Here is a 20,495-nt window from a genome sequence, read left to right on the forward strand (position 1 = left end):
TGCCCTAGAACATCGGACTCCAAGTTCTTCAGTTTTGGAACTTGGACTGGCTCTCTTTTCTCCTCAGCCTGTAGACATCCTATTGTACGACCTGGTGATCATGTGAGTTAATATTTAATAAACTCCCGTTTGTATAAATATCTATTCCCTTAGTTCTGTCCCTTTAGAGAACCCTAATACAAATTTCTTCTCGAATTTTTGGAATAGTTTCTGCAGGAATGGTATTAGCTCTTCTTTTTATATCGGGTGGAAGGTGGCTGTGAATCTACCTGGTTGTAGGTTTTTTCTTTGGTTGGTAGGCTATTTATTACTGATTCAATGTCAGAGTTCCTTATTGGTCTGTTCAGGGAATCAGTTTCTTCCTGCTTCAGTCTTGGGGGGGGTGTATGTGTCCAGGAATTTATCCATTTCTTATAGATTTTCTACTTTGTTTGCACAGAGGTGTTTGTCATAGTCTCTGATGGTTATTTGTATTTCTTTGGGGTCAATGGTATCATCTACTTTGCCATTTCTAATTGTATTTATTTGAATCTTCTCTTTTCTTCTTTATTAGTCTAGCTAGCAGCCAATTTATCTAACTTTTTGATGTGGGCATTTAGTGCTATTAATTTTCCTCTTAACACTGCCTTATTGCCTTAGCTGTGTCCCAGAGATTGTGGTATGTCGTATCTTTGTTCTCATTAGTTTCAAAGGACTTCTTGATTTCTACCTTAATTTCATTATTTACCTGAAAGTGATTCAGAAGCAAGTTGTTTAATTTCCATGAATTGTATAAGAAATCTTTTCCTAAAGTCACAAATATTTTCTCTCCTGCATTTTCTTGTAAGAAGTGTATAGTTTTAGGTTTAAATTTTGAGTTAGTGTTTATAAATGGAGCAACACATAGGTCAGCTTTATTTATTTATTTGCATATAGATGCCCAACTGTTCTAACACTGTTTGTTACAGAGAGTATTCTTTCCTCATCAAATTATCCTTGCAACTTTGTTGAAAATCATTTGCTTATGTCTGTGTAGGGTCTGTCTTAGTACCCTCTATTCTTTTCCATTGATTTGTGTGTCTACCCTTTCATTAATACCACATTATCATGATTAAAGTAGCTTTATAATAAGTCTTGAAATCAGGACATGGTGAGTTTTTAAAAGTGGTTCTTCTTTATTTTTCAAAATTGTTTTTACTATTCCAGTTATTTTGCCTTTATGTATAAATTTTATAATCAACTTATGAATTTCAACAAAAATTCTGCTACTGCGTTTTTGATTGAGATTGCACTGAATCTAAAGATAAATTTGGGAAAGAACTGACAAGAATATTGAACCTTCTAATCAATGAATATGGTGTATCTTTCCAGTTATTCAGGAACTTTTTCCTCCTTTGGTGTTTTGTGGTTTTCAGCATAGAAATCTTGCAAATCTTCTGCTTATGTAAAACTAATATTTCTTTTTTGGTGCTATGGGAAATGGTAGGCTTTTAGGTTAATCAATGTGTTTAATCTGTTTCTATGCCCATCACTGAATTCTTTTCCTTCATCCTAGGTTGACTTTCCTACTTTAAATTTCCATCTTTGTCTCTCTGTAAATGTAATTAGAATCATATTGTGCACATTGTTTCATAAACTTTCCTCTTATAATAAGCTTCATTTTCATAGCTGCCATCCCTTGAAAACATGCAACCATTTAGTTATGTAGAATTTTTAAGTTTTAACTATTAGTAAAGACAGTGAACATCTTTGTGTATGTAATTCTTAAATAAAAGACTACTAATATCTTTTTAAAAAGTTTTCTGTTTCTTATTGAAAAACTTTTGATGGCAAATCACTGGAAGGGAAAACTTATTAGTAATATATTTAGTCATAAATTTGTAGTATATGCAGAGTTCAAAAATGTTAAATGATATTAGAAGTCAGGTTGAAATATAAATTATCTATATACATGTTCAGTTCTGCCATTTCTAAGTCCTGTTGACCAGATGAGATTGGCACAGTGTTTCCACTTGATTTTCCCAATTAATTTTTATACTCTGGGTATAGATGATGTGTATTGTCCATTATATGACTATCCTGCAACGCCTTTAGCTCTTCCCCTTTTGGTGAAGGTAATGATATTTGATTTGCTGCCATTACAATCATTGCTCCAGCAAGCACCATTGTGCATATTCCTACATCGAGGTTTGAGGATTTTTCTCCAGTGTATTTTTTTTTTTGCCAGCCCTACCATTTGAAACTTCATGTCATTTTGTTAGGAGTGTCTTGTGAACAGCATATGGCTATTTCTTTTAAATCAATCTGGCAATCTGTCTTTCAGTAGGCAGCTTCAGTCCCGGCATGGGCTGTAGCAGGTACTGCTGCTGCTGTCCATCCCCTCTGCCCACCTGAGTTCTCCTGTACTCAGGTTCTGACCTCTCTTTCTACAGTGGTGGAGTCAGCCCTCCTTTTTGCTTGGGGACATTCTCAGGTGCTGCAGAAACTTGCTGTGCCATGGACAAGTTTATTGTGAAATCAGGAGGTTTCACAGGGAGCCACACGGAGGCAACCGTGGTGAGTCAGTGCATGAATCCCTCCCCAATCTGATGGGCGATTCTGCAGCTTGTTTCTCACGGTTTCAGAGGGACCCGCTGGGGACTGAGCCACAGATGCCCCAAGTGCTAACTCGCTCATTGGTGCAACTTAATTAGGTTGATCACATTTCCCCTTTCTCACCATGCTTGTTGGAATCATCACTCAAATAAACTACCTGTGCCCAAGTCCTTGTCTCAGGTCTGCTTGGGAGTCCACACTAACATTGTTTGATTACAAGTATCAACTCTTTTTTGTGTTTTCTGTTAACCTTGTTTTTAAAAAATTCTTCACGTTATTTCTGTCTTTTACTGGATCAATTTAGTTTTCTTTGGTTCATTCATTCTTTGGCTTGGCAACTATAGATTACCTTTCTATTCCTTCAAAGGTTTCTTTAGCTTTTGAAGATATACACATCAATATAAAATTTCTAATACAGTCCAAATTTACTCTTTGTTTTTATAAAAAATACAATGACTTCAGTATGCTTTAACTTTCCTTCCTCCGATTTCTGAATTATTCTTCACTTCATATTCTTTAATTTTTGTCAATATTTTCTTATTGTAATTTTTAAAATGCTTAAAAGTTAACTTGGTCAGTCAACTTATGTAATCAATTTTTATGCTTCTCATTGTTTCTTGAATACCATTAATTTATTCTAGGTTTATTTTTATGCTTTTAAAATACATAGTTTAATAGTTTTTAAATTATTATGCAGAAATAGCCAAGGCAGTGGTGGTAACCTTTCTTATTTTTGTAATTTGAAAATGTCTTCACTTTCCTTTCACTTTAGAATCATAGTTTCTTACCTGATATTTAGTTTCTTACCTGATAATTACTTTTCACTGAGTTCTGTGAAGATATTGTTTTCTGGCATCTATTGTCATCTGTTGTCATTGATGAAATATTAGCTTTCAAATTAATTGCTGGTTTCTTTGTAGTTAATCAGTATTTTCAGTCTGTCAACTTTCATTACTTTTAAGATACAAGTGATGTTTTATATTTGAATAATGGTGTTTGGAGGGATTCTGTATGCCTTTTTAATATTTTATACTTTTTGTGTCTGTGTCCCATATTATAAACACATTTCAAACACAGTTCCTAATTCTGTAATTTAAAAAATATGTTGTCTGTTTATGCTTTTTACTGCATATTTTCTAATTAAAAACCTTTATGTCCAGAATTTTTAATAGACTTTTTCATAGCTTTTTTTCTTTTAGTTTCGGAATGTGTCTTTTTTTCATGAAATGCCATGTTTTGCTTTAATCTCTGAGTATCAAAAATATCCTTATATTAAAGCCACTTTTTACATTTTAAAATTATTATTTTTGTCACTGGGGGTCTCTTTATTAGGGATTGTTCTCACGGTCAGTGTTTCTCAGCTTTGATTTGTGGACTCACCTTGAGATTCATTCTCTCCCTTTCTCCAGGTTTTACCCCCTTCCTCCCCTCCTAACCTGCCCAGCTGTCTAGTCATGTTGTTGTAGCCTTCACCGTGTTTCCCCAGAACCCATTCCCAGGACCAAGTTTTATTCTGTTGCTTCCATGGTCATGCTTGGGATATCTCCAATGTTGTCACAAAGCAGTCTGCAGTTGCCCAGGCTCAGATTCTACCTGCAAACCTGGGTCAGCTTCCCATTGCCTTCTTTGCTAAGTAGCTAATATCAGCCACAGCACACTTGTTCCTACTTTTATCTTTCCCTCATAGGAAGTGGAATCTGATTCGAATGAGTTCACCTGGGAGTTTAGCTGTGATCCCTCCTAGTTGCTTCTACTGCCTTCAGAGCCAGAACACAGCAGGTGCGAGGTCAGCCTCAGTTTCCCCTTTGTATTTCTTCCCTTTTCTGGCCACCGAGATGCTTGTCTCACTTTTGCACTGTGATATCCCATAAATTTTCTCAACTGCATTTTCTCTGTCATTTCTATGCGTTTGGTGGTGAAGGTGGCGATGAATGAGGGAGGGGATATTTGAAGTATGAACTCATCACACCATCCAGACTATAAGTTCATTCTTTCCCTTTCCAAAAGAGTTCTAATGTAAACTGAAACACTATTCTAAGGGTCTCAGATTTCAAGTGAGATAAATCAAAATTAATGAAAGAGTACAGCATCATCATGTAATCCTAAATTCTTGGTTTGAAAATGGTGTTTTGAAGGCAGTGGATATTTTATGATCCCTAAAAGGATGAAGGGAAGTCTATAGGGAGAAATGTGGGTTCAATATTCTAAGAAATTCATGGGTCTGGCTTACTTACCAAGGCACCAAATGGCTTCAGGGGAATTTATACTCTGATTAGTGTAAGACTTTAAAAGATAAATCTGTAACGGCTGCAGAGAAGCAGCAAAATTCATGGCTGGCCATCTGGCTTGGTTTTATTAACCTATTTGTTCCAACTGTGCTTATTGGCTTCTGCAGATAGGAAGGATGAAGATGAACTAGCTACGAGAAATTTTTAAAGGACTTCTGAGATTTATCTCCTTCTTTTCTTAAAATAATTTGTGAAAGACTGAACTGTTGTGTAAGGTGGTTATTCATTTAACAGACATCATGTACCAGGTACTCTCTCAAACACCAAGCAGGGAACACTGAGGAAGTCTCGACTCTTGTGTCCAAGGGCCCTCTTGTTTTGATGCTAGTCATATCCCATGTTTTCTTGTTTTCAAATTCTTAACCATATGTTAGAAATTTTTAAGAGCTCGACAAAAATCTTGTACAGGCCATATATAGGGTTTTGTTTTTAATCTCTCCCTCCCTCCCTTCCTTCTTTCCTTTGTTAGATACAAGATGTATTCCTATTTATGGTTCCTTCTGTAATAAAAACATTTAGGAAAGAGGCTGCCTATCTGCAGGCAGGATCCTTAGGTCTAAGGGACCAGAAGGAGGGCATCATGGTCAATTTAGCATTTTCGTCCTGAGCTCTGAATTAAGTAGGCTGGCAAGATGCTACTTTGGAAGAAGAAATCAACTAGTTGTAGCAATAAGGAGAGAAAGAAGTGAAAGAAAGAAAGGAAGGAAAGGAGACCTTCCTGATAACTCCACTGTTATCACATAACTTTAAAATTCTTCCCTTAATCAGTCCTTTGCGATCTGATATTTGACCTGAATGAATACCGGTGAACACCCGTATGCCACTCTTAGCTGCAACGGCAGGATTGGGTGTCCCGCAGGCAAAGAGCAGGGTGAATGAAAGGAGGTGGTCAGCATGGGTCTCACCAGTTTCATGAGGGTTGTGAGGACAGGCACCAACGGCTGGGGGTAGGGGAGCAGCCCGAAGGTATGGGGGCTGTGGAGCCGGAATGGCTGGGGGAGCCAGGACATTGGGAGTTGGGACACTCATTCTCAAGGGATTTTCATTTCTTTAGGAAATGGGTGGCTTGGGATCTCCGTTTTAGCTGTCCTTCCTGCTTTCATTGTTAATCTCTTATTTACTGGTGTGACCTAGAAGTACAGTGGCATCACCAGGCTTTATCTCTGGGACACTGAAAGCCAGGTTTGGGTTCCTTTTGGGATTTTTTTCAGCTGTTTTTTTTCTTCCGCCTAATGCTTTTCTTGAGAAGATGGACAAAGATAGAAAAAAAAGGTCAGACAATGACAGAGAGAAGTCATTAATTCAACAAGCATTTAATTTGGCCTTAACCATCTGCTGGGGACATAATGGTGGAGAAGACGTGAGATTCAAGGAAGGCAGAATGGGTAAACGAAGCAAGCAGTATGTAAGGAAGGGAGTTGCAGATGGGGACGTGTGGTGTGCAGGATGTGGGAGATGAGTGTTTCCCTTGTCCCCACTGCCTCCAATGCTGTGCTGTGTTTATTTCCCAAGGTTATGAATTTGTGTAATAAAAATAGTGACTGTCGTCGATTTCACTGGTAATGTGCGCCCAGCACTGCACATGCATCTGCTCATTTACTCCTCACCATAATCTTATAAAGCAGGTGACATCCTTATCCCCACCAGGAAACTGAGACGTTAGCTAACCTGCTCAAGGTCATGTAGCTAATGAAGAACTGAGCAGGAATGCATATCCAAGCTTGTCTCTGTAGTCTGTGTTCCATGCAGAGATTAATTGCAAAAATGTGGCTCCCCTAAACAGGGCATGCAGATCTTTTGGGATGTTATGGTTTCAGTCAATGTAGCTGTATCTACATTTTAGGCCTCTGAGGCACTGCTGGAAGGACCTGACAACCCCTCTGTCAGTTGCTGAGATTAAAGTGAATGGTATCAGTCTTCCTCCCTGTTACCCATGCTTAATATTTTCTATGCACATGTGTATTATACAGTTGTTTTTGTCAATCATTCTCTTGTTATGATGCTGGGCTAAGAGTAGTTACAAAGAACAGCTCACAGTCCCTGAATCTGTAGAATGGCTGCTCCTTTGTGTCTGTGCCTGCTATGCTGGGCAGTAGTTTGCCGGAGCTCAGAGATCACCCACTTCTGCTCTGAATATGGACAGTTGAGGGAAGAGTATTGACTTATATTTTTGGCATAGATCTCCACATGTATGTACACTCTCTGGTGTGTGTATGTGTTTACTAAGTTTGAATCTGCTGCTGGCCTCAAGTAACCCCCTTCTTGACTGTAATGAGGCCATATTTTGTTTTCTCTGTGAATAAATGAGATCCAAAATTAACCAACATCTGCAGAGCTTGAGCTGACACGATGCTGCCTCCTCCTCCCTTGTCTTTTCCAGAACAAAAAACAGTTTGCCATTTACTCTGTTCGTTCTACTTTTTGAAATATCCATAAAAATGCTTTTTCCTAGAGAGCGAATTTTATGCTTTGTGGTATCTTTTCCTCAAAAATTTTGATGATTTTCGGATGAGTGATTGAATTCAATCCAACTTAACGAGGACCCTGCTGGGTGCCAGACTTGGAGCATGGAGTCAGCAGATACTGTCCTGGGCCCCTCCAGGCTGCAGGCTCCCAGGCCCTGCCTCTGACCTGGGTTTCCAGACCACGCAGTACCTGTGCTCCCATCTCTAGTCAAGCCAGTGACAAATCCCATAATCTCTCTGACATTCAGGTTTGCCCTCCATTGCCCAGCATTGCCCTGGCAAAAGCCAGGAGCAAATTGTTACTTTTTGCAGGAATGAGCTCATGAATTTTCTTTCCTAGGTATTTTGACTATTGGGTCAGAAAAATATAAATGATAGGTCAGCCAGTTTTGATGAGTTTACAGATAGTGTTATTTTACACAGATATACTTACATGTTGATTGTATTTAGGAGTTGAGTGTTTTATGATTATGTCAAATTAAGGTGTTAAGTTGCTTTATTATCTTATAAAAGAAAGTCCCATTAATCTATCAGAAGGTACAGGCTTTGTCTTGGTACTAAATCTGAGGGAGAATTTGCATTATGATTGAAAATAATAAAAACTGTATTTAAAAAATTCAAGTGAGTTATGCTTTGAGAAAACTCAAGATATAAAGTAAAATAATATTAAATGGATATAAAAAGATATGAAAATCAGCATTTCCTCAAGATTTTAAATGAGCCTTTTCTGAAGTCTTTAAAGTGCACTTTAATTTTAAAGATCTTATCTATTAAGCTTCACAAGAAAGAAATGCATTATGTGACAAAAGGTAGACTTTAAATTTTATAAATTTGTACTAAGTCAAGGTAGTCTTCTGCGATCTTTATTCTTTATACCAAATTAGTAAAGTGGTTTTTTTTGTTTGTTTGTTTTTTGAGACGGAGTCTTGCTCTGTCACCCAGGCTGAAGTGTAGTGGCATGACCTCAGCTCATTACAACCTCCGCCTCCTGGGTTCAAGTAGTTCTCTGCCTCAAACTCCCGAGTAGCTGGGATTACAGGCGCCCACCACCACACCCGGCTAATTGTTGTGTTTTTAGTAGAGATGGGGTTTCACCACCTTGTCCAGGCTGGTCTTGAACTCCTGACCTCGTGACCCACTCGCCTCAGCCTCCCAAAGTGCTGGGATCACAGGCGTGAGCCACTGTGCCTGGCTATTAAAGTTTTATACACAGCATCACTGTTGCCCCACAAATCTCACAAAAGCAAGTTAGGGGTTTGTGATCTGAGTTATCCAGACTCTTTATTTCCTGTATGCATGAGTATATTGCATGCCTCACATACATCTTTTCAAGCTTGCCTGATCATAAAGACAAACTGGAAGAACTCATCCCAGACCCAGTGATTCAGAGTCTGCGGGGGAGGACCCAGCAGGAGGCCCCGTGGATCTGATCTTCAAAAAAGTTCAGAAGCGCAGTTTAAGGATGTTCTTGAGGAGCTGTAGATAGGCGATAGCATGGCCATCTCACTACCTGGCTTAGTTCCAATTACAGATGACTCAGTTTAACTAAATGTTGATCAAAGGGACAATAAAAACACTTAGGACAATCGAGAGCAAACTGAATCCAGAAGTTTCAAATGACTCCTTCAAATGGTTCCTTCCAACCCTGACTTGAAACACCTGCCTGACACAATGGAAGATAAAATGTACAACAATGGCACAAGTTGTGGCATTAGTGTTGGATGCCATTAATGAGCATCTCTAAGCACTGCGGAAAACACATTACATATAGAATCTCTAATCCTCCCCCACGCCAAGAACCTTATATATGTAATGAAATTGAAGCTATGATAGTTTGAATAACTTCTTACAATGATATACCCAGTATAAAGGAAAAGATGAGATAAGAACTTTTCTCAGGATAATTGCAACATCTACAATGCCTTGTCCTCTCTGACACAATAAAAAAAATACCCCTAATAATGCCTGGCATTGATAGGTGCTTTATAATTTGCAGAGGAATTTTACAAACATCATCTCATTGAATATCTAGCCAGATGTGTCTTCACCATTCTACAAAGACATCACAGCCATTCCAACACTCACTGACACTTCACTAGCACTGTTATCCTCATCTGGAATCCTCCTCTCCTTTATTTAACCACATTGCCCTCATTCTCTCTAAGGTCTTGTCAAGTCCTGCCTCCTTCACTGAGCCTTCCTTTCCCAGCTCCATCACAGCATCATGGAGAAGTTACCTGCAGCTTAACACACAATTTTACTGTGGTCTGTCCTGTATATTTTGCTCTGATGGCTTTAATCCTTTCATTTATTTCATATGATTGTGACCATCCCAGTGTCCCCAATGTTATTTATTATGAGCTCTTTGAGGGTGGTTGTCATCCTCATGATGTGTCTGTGTTCATTGCAGCTGGCAAGGTTTGGTAGGTACGTACCTCTCTCATTTGGTCAGTGATTACCAATGGCACTCTACAAAAATGGAGCTTCCCCACCTTCATGCTGGGAGGCACTCATAGATTCCCTCAGTCCATGGATCTGCTGGATCCCAGGCCTGTTAGCTCTTGCTGTTAGCAGTCCCAACATTTATGTCAATGATCTGAACTGTATAATTTCCTCTGGCTATGATGAAATTTTAAAAAATGTTTAAAAGGCTTGGAAGCACTGTAACAGCCAAATGACCAGATGTATTTTTGGCCTTTATTGAAATAAGCCATAGTTATATAGAGAAATTCAGAGGGTGCTTAGGATAATGATAAATCTATTTTAAAGAACTAGTCTCTTGTAAAAGTGCAAATTGTGCATGCCTGTTGAAGAGGTTGATATGAATAGCAAAACTAGAACATTCCATAATAAGCCAGACTAATCCTAGAAGTGCTTCATGGCTACATTTTCTATTAATGTAGCATTAATTTCTAAGGAAACTTTGTAAATATACTGTTATCTAAGCATATTGTCAATATTGACCATGAATTTAGAAGGAATGTTTTATTTTATTAAAATCTTACTCAAATATCTAGAAAGGAAAACACGATGTACACACAAAGGAAGTGTTCAAAAGTGAGGAGTGTTGATCTTTGGCAGTTTTCACACTACATTTGGCCCTGGGAGCTGTATCCCAGGACTTAAGAATCAACTTGGCTTAGAAGGCAGTGGTGCCAGGGGCAGGGCCAAGTCAATGGCTGGGAGAACAGGCTGGCAGAGTCATCCTGCATGTGTGCTAGGAACTAAGTGCTTCAACGTGTGAAATCTTAGTTCTTGCAACAACCCTGGCAGGCACATAGTAGCCTAATCCTGATTTTCTTAGCGGGAATGGTGTCAGGATTGAACAGATTCCAAAACCAAGTTCTGTAATCAAAGTGCAGAATAAGGAAAATCCAAATAACCTGCCCCAGACAAAGCATTCGTTTGTTTTTGCACTCGGCTTTGAGCATGGAAACTCATGGCTCTTGAGGTGGGAGGAAGGAGAACTAACAATGATGGCTCTATTTTTGTCAATGAATCTGGATGGCATCTTTTCAGTGGCCTCTTTCTCATATCTGGACCAGGTTTGGATTTACCCAAAGTCCAGTATTTAAAGTATTAATATCTAGGAAAAATTCTAAACTGGTTTAATACCTAATATTTTATGCATCTCTAATTTCTCGAACTCCTTTTCCCAAATGAGATGGGCATCCTGGGGGATGAGGTGGAAGGATGGACAATGCTCTCTGAAACTCCTCTTAGAAGCTTCCCCTTGGAGAGTCAGTGTAGGCTCAAGTAAGGGAATCTATCGAGCTGCCTGGTATTGAAAATGACAAGTATTTGTGGTACTCAGTGGGGATTGTACAAGGGAGAGGCACCATCTTAGAAGGAATGGACTTGCCACAAGGAAGCTGATGCTATCTCTTCTGCATCTGCAGGGACTGTCTGGGATTGGTGGAAATTCATTTACATGGACAAAATTGGTGTCTTGCAGATTTTGAAGGATCCTGAATCTATTGTCATTTATGCAAAGTGGTTAACTTTGAGGTAGCCCTAGGCGGCCATAATTGGATGCTATTCAGTAAGGATGGTATGGAGATTAGAGATGACCACACATTCTTTGCTACTCTTCCCTTTGAAAGATGGCATATATTGTTCCTCCTCTTGAATCTGGGCTGAACTCATGGCTTTCTTGACCAATGGAATGCAGTGGAAGTGATGTCTTGGGACAGCTAAAACTAGGTGACAAGAGACTATGTGGCCTCCGTTTCCATTCCCCTGGGGTGTTCACCAGCAACATCTTCCCTTTTGGGAGGCTCCCTCTTGGAATGTAGTCATCATGCCTTGAGAAAGCTCAAAAAATCCAATGTGGAGGCTCAAATGGAATGGAACTGAGTTTCCTGTCTGATGGTCACCTGATGAGCACCTTGACATCCAGCATAGCTGAGGCCTTGGATAACTGCAGCTCATCTTATTGCACTGCATGGGAGACTGCAAGTGAAGCCCCCCACAAGCTGAATGCTTTCTGGATTTCTCCCTTCCAGAGGCTGTAGTCCTGCCCCTGTTCCCAGAGGACCTTGGTCTTTTACTGCAGGCTGCCTTGAGCTGATGGTCTGCAGGCCTCTGTGTCCAGGTATTTCTCAGTGGCTTTCCCCATCACTGCAGCCTTCTGGCCACTCTTTCTGTCAGAATGACCCCCTGTGCTGACAGTTTGTTTGGACTCTGAACTGCTGTTTCCTCTCACCATGGAAATTATGCTTGGTTGACCAGGTAGCACCTTTCCTCACCATCGTTACCCTCCCACTCAGCTCCACCCAGCTGAATGAGAGCCCCTCAGTCCTTTCTGCACCGGTAGGGCCTAGCTCCTGGGGGCTGCGGGTGAACCTCTGTTCTTAAATATCAGGCTGCAGTTTGTGCTGAATGCTGGCGGTAGGTCCCTGGCAATATCTAGCATTGAGTATTGTCACCTTGGTGACCCACATTACCTCATGGTTGCTAATCAATTCCATTACTCTTTCTGCTGTCCAAACAGAGGATGACCTTGTCAAAAGATCACTGTTCTGTGCTTTAAGGCCACATTCTCAGAACTCATTTAATTGTCAGGAGGCACTTGTTGTCAGGGAGCCCTTGGAGCCATATAATCCTGGCCCAGACAATTGAATAGCAGTATCCAGAGAACACAGCGGGAATGCGTCTGCATGATATTGTTTCACGACTTTTGCTCCAAGTCTCAGGACATCCTAGTGTGCTGAGTCATCACCCACTGGACACAGCCTAATGAATTTCAGAGACAGTTTCTACAATAATCGCTTATCCTGATAACTTTTGACTTTCTTGGGCCTCTCCAGTCACCCAATTGATGTCTCTTGTTTTTAGTGTTTCCTTTATTCCTTTTCCTCTGCCAAAAGGAAGAGGTCTCTCACATTGGGTCGCCTTGGAAACTAATGAAATAACATTTGTGGAAGGTGCATGTGAAAACGTTTTCACAAAATGTGAACGTCTTCACATTTTAATTTGAGTTCTTTCATACCATATCAGCACGGAATCTCCCCAGTTCTCTGCATCAACAGTGACTGAGAAGAGCCAGTATAGACACTGCCTGGACTGGTGAAGGCCAGACATTTGAACTTACCAAATTCTTTTCCCATGTTCCCAGAGACAGCACTGTCTCATGGCATTGTTACCCATGGAGGATGAGAAGGCAGCTCTGGCCCATGAGCTCTCAGGGACCTGTGCTATTCAGCTCTCTCTTCCCCTCAGAAATGGGGACAATGGCTGCTTGATTCTGGCTTTAGGGCCAGGAATAGAGGCTGTTTTTCATAGGCCCTCGCTGACTGATTTTTAATTATGGCTCTTGCAGCTTCCTTTTACATATATATATATATTTTATTATACTTTAAGTTCTAAGGTACATGTGCACAATGTGCAGCTTTGTTACATATGTATACATGTGCCATGTTGGTGCCATGTTGGTGCCATGTTGGTGTGCTGCACCCATTAACTTGTCATTTACATTAGGTATATCTCCTAATGCTATCCCTCCCCCATCCCCCTACCCCACAGCCTTTTTGATGAGGGTAGAGGGTGCGTTAAGATCCACCAGGACTCGCTGCTCCTGCCCTGGCCATCTGGCCATCCTCCAGGGAGCAGGTTATCCCCTTTCTAGGTTACTAATGAGGCTACATGCTGAGAAATTGATGCTGACTTGCTATATTGGACAGAGGATGATTTTCTGCATTGGTTCATCCAGTTTTATAATGACAAGGAAGGGGAAACATAAGTACATTGACAATCCACTCCAATAATCGCTCTCCCAGTGTGCCTGTCTGCTGCTGTCACAAAGAAGGAAGCTGACTTAGCTCCAAATTTTAAGCCAACAATGTTAATTCATTTCATATAAGATTTCAGACAAGAAAGAGGTTCCAGAGTAGATTCCCTTTAGTTTTTCAGAAGCCTCGTTTTTAGATTATAACTTGCTTTAATGAATTTAATTCAGTGTGCACATATGATATTCATGGATGTTCAAATTGTACCATAAGAAATCTATGATGATGTCCTTGTCTTTAGGCAGTTCCCAGGTTGTGGAGATAGGACATCAGGAGAATGTGTGAGAATGACAGGCAACCTTGTGAGGTAGTAAAGTGGTTCATCTGTATCGATTTGCTAAACTTTTTTCTCTTTGAGATCTATTTCCCCTCATGGAACCCACAATGAACAGGATCAAGTATTCACAGGACTCATGGGTCTAGGTGAAGATTTTTCTCTAAGTGGAAAAATGTGAGATCCCTCTGATGTAGGGATCTAGGGATCATAGGATAACGGACTCAGAGGGCAAATTGCATGCAAGGACCCTCATCCAACAGCTCTTCTCCCCATGCCTCCTGTCCTCCCTCACCACTCTGCTATTTATCCACTCCAGGAGTTTAGGAAAAAGTGATATTTTGTACTTATTTGAAAAATAAAGATAGTGTCTTTTCAAGAAATGCATCTTGTTTGAAATTAATTCCAGAAAGTAGCTGATTTGCGTATTCCAAAGGCAGGAGTAGATTAGATTATAAAATGTGTTTCTCTGGAAATCATTCCTTGGTTAGTGCAGTAGCTCCTATTTCTAGAGTTAATGCTTTTTAAACATTGAATTGTTTTATCTCAGGTTATCAACTGGACAGTTTTGTCTTCAGCGTGGCAACTGAGTCATGCACCTCAGATCCCAGAGCTTACTCCAGTTTCCTACCTGGAGTACGTGTGTAACAGACCTGACTGGCTGGTGTTCAGGGAAGCTATCCAAAGGTGCTATTTCTTTGTTTTAGAATATATTTGTGATCAACATGATTGCATCTCCAGGTAATCGTAAGGAATCTTATGATGTTAAAATGAATGGATATTTGAACTTAGAGGAAATCAGGATGAAAACTCAGAAATCAGGGTGAAAGTGTTTTGAAATACTGAGAGGCAAAAAACTTAAAAATATCCTCAGCATTGAACAAGCAGTGTCAGCACTATAGGAAATAAGCAGTGTGTTATCAGCTCTTCTGCACATAGAAGATTAGAGCAAAGTTCATAACCCTATAAGTTCTTTGAAAAAAATTGCAGTATTTAGAGACCAAAATTACTGAATACCATGAAAAGCAATTTTTTGACACCTACTACGATTGAAATGAAGGTCAGCAAAACTCTCCAGATAATTGCTTAAGGTCACTGAAGTCTTAGCAAAAGCTGGGTCCCTGAGTTAGCAGGGAGAAGAGCCTAGAGCTGGAGCTCATTGTCCCTGTAAAGACATTTGAACATGAAAATTAGTCATTGACAGAAAAAAGTTATTGCTTCAGATGGCCTAATCATGTTTCCACCTTCAGTGACCCAATGCATTTGGAGACTCAGGGAACAGGGGACTGCTATGTGAATGGGCTTTAATCAGATCTTCTTCCACCAGGGACCCACCCAGGCACATGCATATTGGCATGATGTCCCCACACAGTGCCTGGTTTGTCAGCAGAAATGGCAGATTATGCCCTGACTGTCTGGGTATTGGAGACAATAAAAATCCTCTGATATATTGCCCCATCATCTTTCACCATTGAAATTCCCCAGGAAGAAGATGGCATGAAATCACTGTTAGGTTGAATTTTAAAAAAACAACTCATCCTTATTTAAACAACCCAGCCTTAAATATCTGAACAACCCACGTGCAAACAGAGCTGTGCTGCACCAGGACTGCCTCCCAAAAAAATCATACATGCATCTTTTAAGGTGAGAAAAATAAAAACCCCACCTTCATGTAGGGCTTTAGAATATAATTATTCTTCATAAATTGTGCAGAGTAAAAAACAGTCCATTCAGAGGTCTGACATTTTATAGTGTTCTGCTTGAGTTAATAGATTAAAAGACATTAGTTTAATATATATATGACTTTTATTTAAAAAGATAAGACTACCTTTCAACTTTAATTTTAAACCTGGTGACAAATAATTCTTAGCTTACACTAAAAAAAGTAGAGGTCCCATGTACAGGTTGCAGTCATGGCCTGAAGAGTTGAAGGCAGTAGAGATTTGGGCCCCATCACAGCACTTGTGTTTCTGATGTCTTTGCTTACTTAGCGATTGAACTTTCTGCTACACAGATACGTCAACCGATCTTGCTCCCAGGGCTCAGAAAACCTCTTTGCATTGGAAATAGTCTTTCTCGGCATTTCCTGGACAGTCAAGCATGAGGTTACTTCTCTGGATGTCAATACCTCGTTGTTCCTATTGTCCTTCATCTTCTCATGCACCATGGCCTTTGTCTCAGAATTGCTGGACCCGCTGGGTTGTTGGACCCTGTGCCAGCCATTATGCTACTGACTCGGTTTTAAGCCCACCCCTCTGTTCTGGAAGCCATGTTAGTCCTTTGCTTACTGGGTCACCACAGGCTTTGCCAATGTGGGGTGCCAGAGATAGACTGGAGACAGATGGGGAAGACACAGCTCACTCTCTCTTTGGACTTCTTGCCAATGCTCTTTGACCCAGCACATCCCTTTGACCTCCCATAGAAAGAGTGGAATCTGGTTGGTGGTTTTCTTTTAATACTTGTTGAAGGAGCCTTATCACACCCTTCGCAGAGACAGCAGCACCAGCCAGCAGGTGCCCCCTCTTCAGAAGTCCAGCCCCCAGGCCCATGGGGCCCTTCTGAGCTCACAGACATCCTCATGTGAGGTCTCAGCCTCAGCACCACAGGTCCCTTCCTCTAAGCTTTCAAGTTTTTTTTAAATGCTTTAAGTTCTGGGTTACACATGCAGAACGTGCAGGTTTGTTACATAGGTATACATGTGCCATGGTGGTTTGCTGCACCCATCAACCTGTCACTACATTAGGTATTTCTCCTAATGCTATCCCTCCCCTAGCCCCCCACCCCCCGACAGGCCCTGGTGTGTGATGTTCCCCTCCCTGTGACCATGTGTTCTCATTGTTCGACTCCCACTTACGAATGAGAACATGCACTGTTTGATTTTCTGTTCTTGTGTTAGTTTGCTGAGAATGACGGTTTCCAGCTTTCAAGTTTTAATGATTCCAGTGTTTTCCTGTTTTTCTCTTAGCCCTAGTGGTGATAGCTGTGATAGTTTAGTGCTCTTATGGGACACCTTAGTGTTCTCCATCTGTCTTTTTAGTTACCTAGTTAACAGTTCTTTCCACCTAGCTAATGGTTCTTTATACTAAATTCTTTGTTACGTTAACTGCTGTCATTCCTGGGGCCTGAGTAATGTAGATGACATCACTAATGATGTTAAGCAAAATTCCTACATCAGCAATTTCACTGGCAACACAAATGTGATCTAAAGATTGTTTTAAAGATGCCTAAAATTATATTCCTAGTCTCTTACAAAAGGACCAGAATATGGGTTTTAAACCACCAAAGTTATTTGTGACACATAGTTATGTCAATCAAAACTCATGGTGGCAAGTGACACAAAATTTAGCTTAAGCAAAAAGGGGGGAATATTGGCTCGTTGACTGAATGACATAGCAAAAACTGGGCCCTTGAGTTATCACGGGAGGACAGCTTAGAGCTGGAGTTCATTGTCCTTGTAAAGACATTTGACTATGAAAATTAGTCATTGACAGAAAAAGTTATTGCTTCAGATGGTCTAATAATATTGCCAACTTTACTGACCTAATGTATTTGAGGGCCCGGAGGACAGGGGATAAGGCCTGCCTTCAAATAGAGCTGGGCCAAAGCACTCAATGTCCATCATAATATCTAAGCCTGGTTTTCTCCATTGCCTGCCTTGCTTTTCTCTCTTCTGGCTCCATTCTCAGGTAGGCTCTTCCTCGTGAGGTCAAGATTGCTCCCAATATCTCCCAGCTTATTCTTATTTTCTCAGCAATCCCAGTGGAAAGATAGAATCTCTGCTTTCAACATCCACAGAAAAAGCCCTGGGGTGATTTCCGTGGCTCTGGATGTGTGGTATCTGTCCCTGGAGGTTGGAGCACACCACATTCTTATTGTCTAGGGTCATATGACCACATCTGCAGGGAAACAGAGAATCTGTTTCACCCAAAACAAATGGACTAGAACATAGTTGCAGTTTTCCCAAGGAAAATCTAAGTGCTGTGACCATAAGGCAGGGAAATGAATGCTGAGCTGCAAAACCCACAGATGCCCTCACCGTAGAGGCTCTGAACGAAGGAGCGAGAAGTGAGAAGGGTTGTCGTGGGGTCCGGCTCAGAGCACCCACTTGTGGAACGTGGCTGGTTGGCAGTCTCCAGACACCATTCTTTGGACCCCTCTCCACTCATTCGGGCCACTCCCAGCCACTGACTAAGCGAGGCAGAATACTAGAATTGGGCCATGTCTGCCTGATGCAGGATTCCTCTGTTGGGCAATGTTAGTTCGGCCACATTGCCTGGGCAAGGCTCTTTCAGTACTGCCCCATAGTCTGAGGCTCTTTCTACCCAATCCTTCCTGCTCTCTTCTTTCACAGGTGCCAGGGCTGCATTGCAATCTGGAAGCTCTCCTCACTACTTCTGATCCCTCCCTGTTATCCTTCATGGCATTTCCGTGAATGATCCTTGCCTGTAGAATTATTTCCTAGTGTCTGCCTCTCAGAGGACCTGAACCGACACAGCATGCGTGAATCGTTTATAGCTCTGTCCTCCAAATGGCTGTAAATTGTGTGTGCTCTTTGATTTTGGCTGATGGTTTGGCGGAGGTATTTAATCTCTCTACTGATAATGGTGTCTGACGAAAGAAGACAAAGACTGCTGCTCGAACTGTACATCTTGAGGAAAGAAGCTGGTCCTGAACAGTGCCCCAGTCACGTTCAGATGTTCAAGCTTCCCATCCACAGTGCAGGCCACAGACAGGCAGACACCTTCATTTTATTTTATGAACTGTAACAAGAGAAAGTGTTCACTGAATTGTCCTGGTCATTAACACATTGGAGGCAGCCGCAAACTTTATGAGAGTTTACTTGCTGAGTCACAGGGAGATATTAGTCAGCCTGAGCCTTTGATAGTGCCAGGCTCTATAGTGAAATGTTTAATGCTCTCCCATTTAATGGAAAATATACATGGTTAGTAACATCTGTGGGGCGTTCAAGAAGTCAGAAGCCTCAAGAGTTCCTGGCCTGACCCTCACTGGCAGGTGCAGTGATTCTCGGATCTTTGTTATTTTCTGGTTATTGTTACCCAGTTAGCCAAAATATGTGTTTTTATGAAAATTCATGATAAATACTGTATTCCTTACTGGTGGCATTTTTCTTCTCAAAAATACATTAATCAAGGCTTTAGGCAGCAAACTGGAATCTGATTGATAAAGTAAATCTTGAGGAACTGTTCTGTGGGTCACAGTCCCCATTTTCCCCGTTGATGAACTTTTAGCTTTCTGCTTAGGGGGATTTTGTCTTATTTAGCTCCATCCGATGAGGCTGAGTCCATTAGGAAACTCAGTGGAAGGAGCTGGAGAAATGAATTTCTAACCATTCTAATGGAAAAATCCACACTCTAAGCTGGGAAAAGGCTTTCCTAATGAACAAGGAGAATATTTTTCCTCGGTGGCCGTGAGGTTGTGCTACTGGAAACCACCAGGGCACTTGTAAGTGAAAAACAGAGCATCAGTAATTTGGTGAGAATTCAGAAAACAAAACTTTCTCTCTGTCCAAGACAATGACTGCATTTCTATTTATTTCTCTCCTCCTCAACACTCCTAAGGATCACTCAGTGCTGCATTTCGTTTTCACTGGACCCCAGTAGATGGTGGACAAAAGTATTTTGTAACAAATCTAGTATGACTTGTCATTTGTCTTTGCAAACATCGGCAAAATCCTATTAAGAGTGTGCCAATATTCTTTGTGTTTGTTTGTCTCTTAAGTCCAAGGCTCAAATTTACATAAAGGTGAAATGATTGACAACCAGCATATTTTAACTTGAAGCAGCTTTAATTTTGCTATGATTTCACGTTGTTTCCTCATGTATGGAAAGCATAATCCTGGAAATTAGGTTTCCAATGAAAACAAGGACATCTCTCTCATTGCTGTATTATAGTTGTCTTAAAAAATTCCTCATCTTCCCAGTGTGAGGAAGATAATTTGACACCATGTTTAATCCTGGATTCACTTAACTTTGTCTTATTTTCTACCAGTGTAACTTCCAGCTTTCTGATGAGCAAGAGTTTTATAATGTATGGTGAGTATAACTAATCTAGAATTAATTTCATGTACAAAAATACTGGAGTCATATATGAATTGATGATTTTTACAGGTTTTTCAAGTATTTTACTATTATTCTCATAAATGCACTCAGATAATGGTTTCTGATTTTGTGATTAAAAAATTATGGTCTGGGGGGCTGGCTGGCAAGATGGGCAAACAGGAACAGCTCTGGTCTGCAGCTCCCAGCGAGACCAATGCAGAAGGCAGGTGATTTCTGCATATCCAACTGAGGTACCCTGTTCTTCACATTGGGACTGGTTAGGCAGTGGGTGTAGCCCACGGAGGGTGAGCAGAAGCAGGGTGGGGCGTCGTCTCACCTGGGAAGTGCAGGGAGCAGGGGGCCTCCCTTTCCAAGCCAAGAGAAGCCTTGAGGGACTGTGCTATCCAGCCCAGATACACTTTACCCATGGTTTTTGCAACTGCAGACTAGGAGATTCCCTCATGAGCCTACACCACCAGGGCCCTGGGCCTGTTTGGACGGTTGTTTGGGCAGGCACTGAGCTAGCTGCAGGAGTTCCTTTTTTTTCA

This window comes from Pongo pygmaeus, chromosome 4 (genome assembly GCF_028885625.2).
Source record: "Pongo pygmaeus isolate AG05252 chromosome 4, NHGRI_mPonPyg2-v2.0_pri, whole genome shotgun sequence".
Taxonomy (NCBI): Eukaryota; Metazoa; Chordata; class Mammalia; order Primates; family Hominidae; genus Pongo; species Pongo pygmaeus.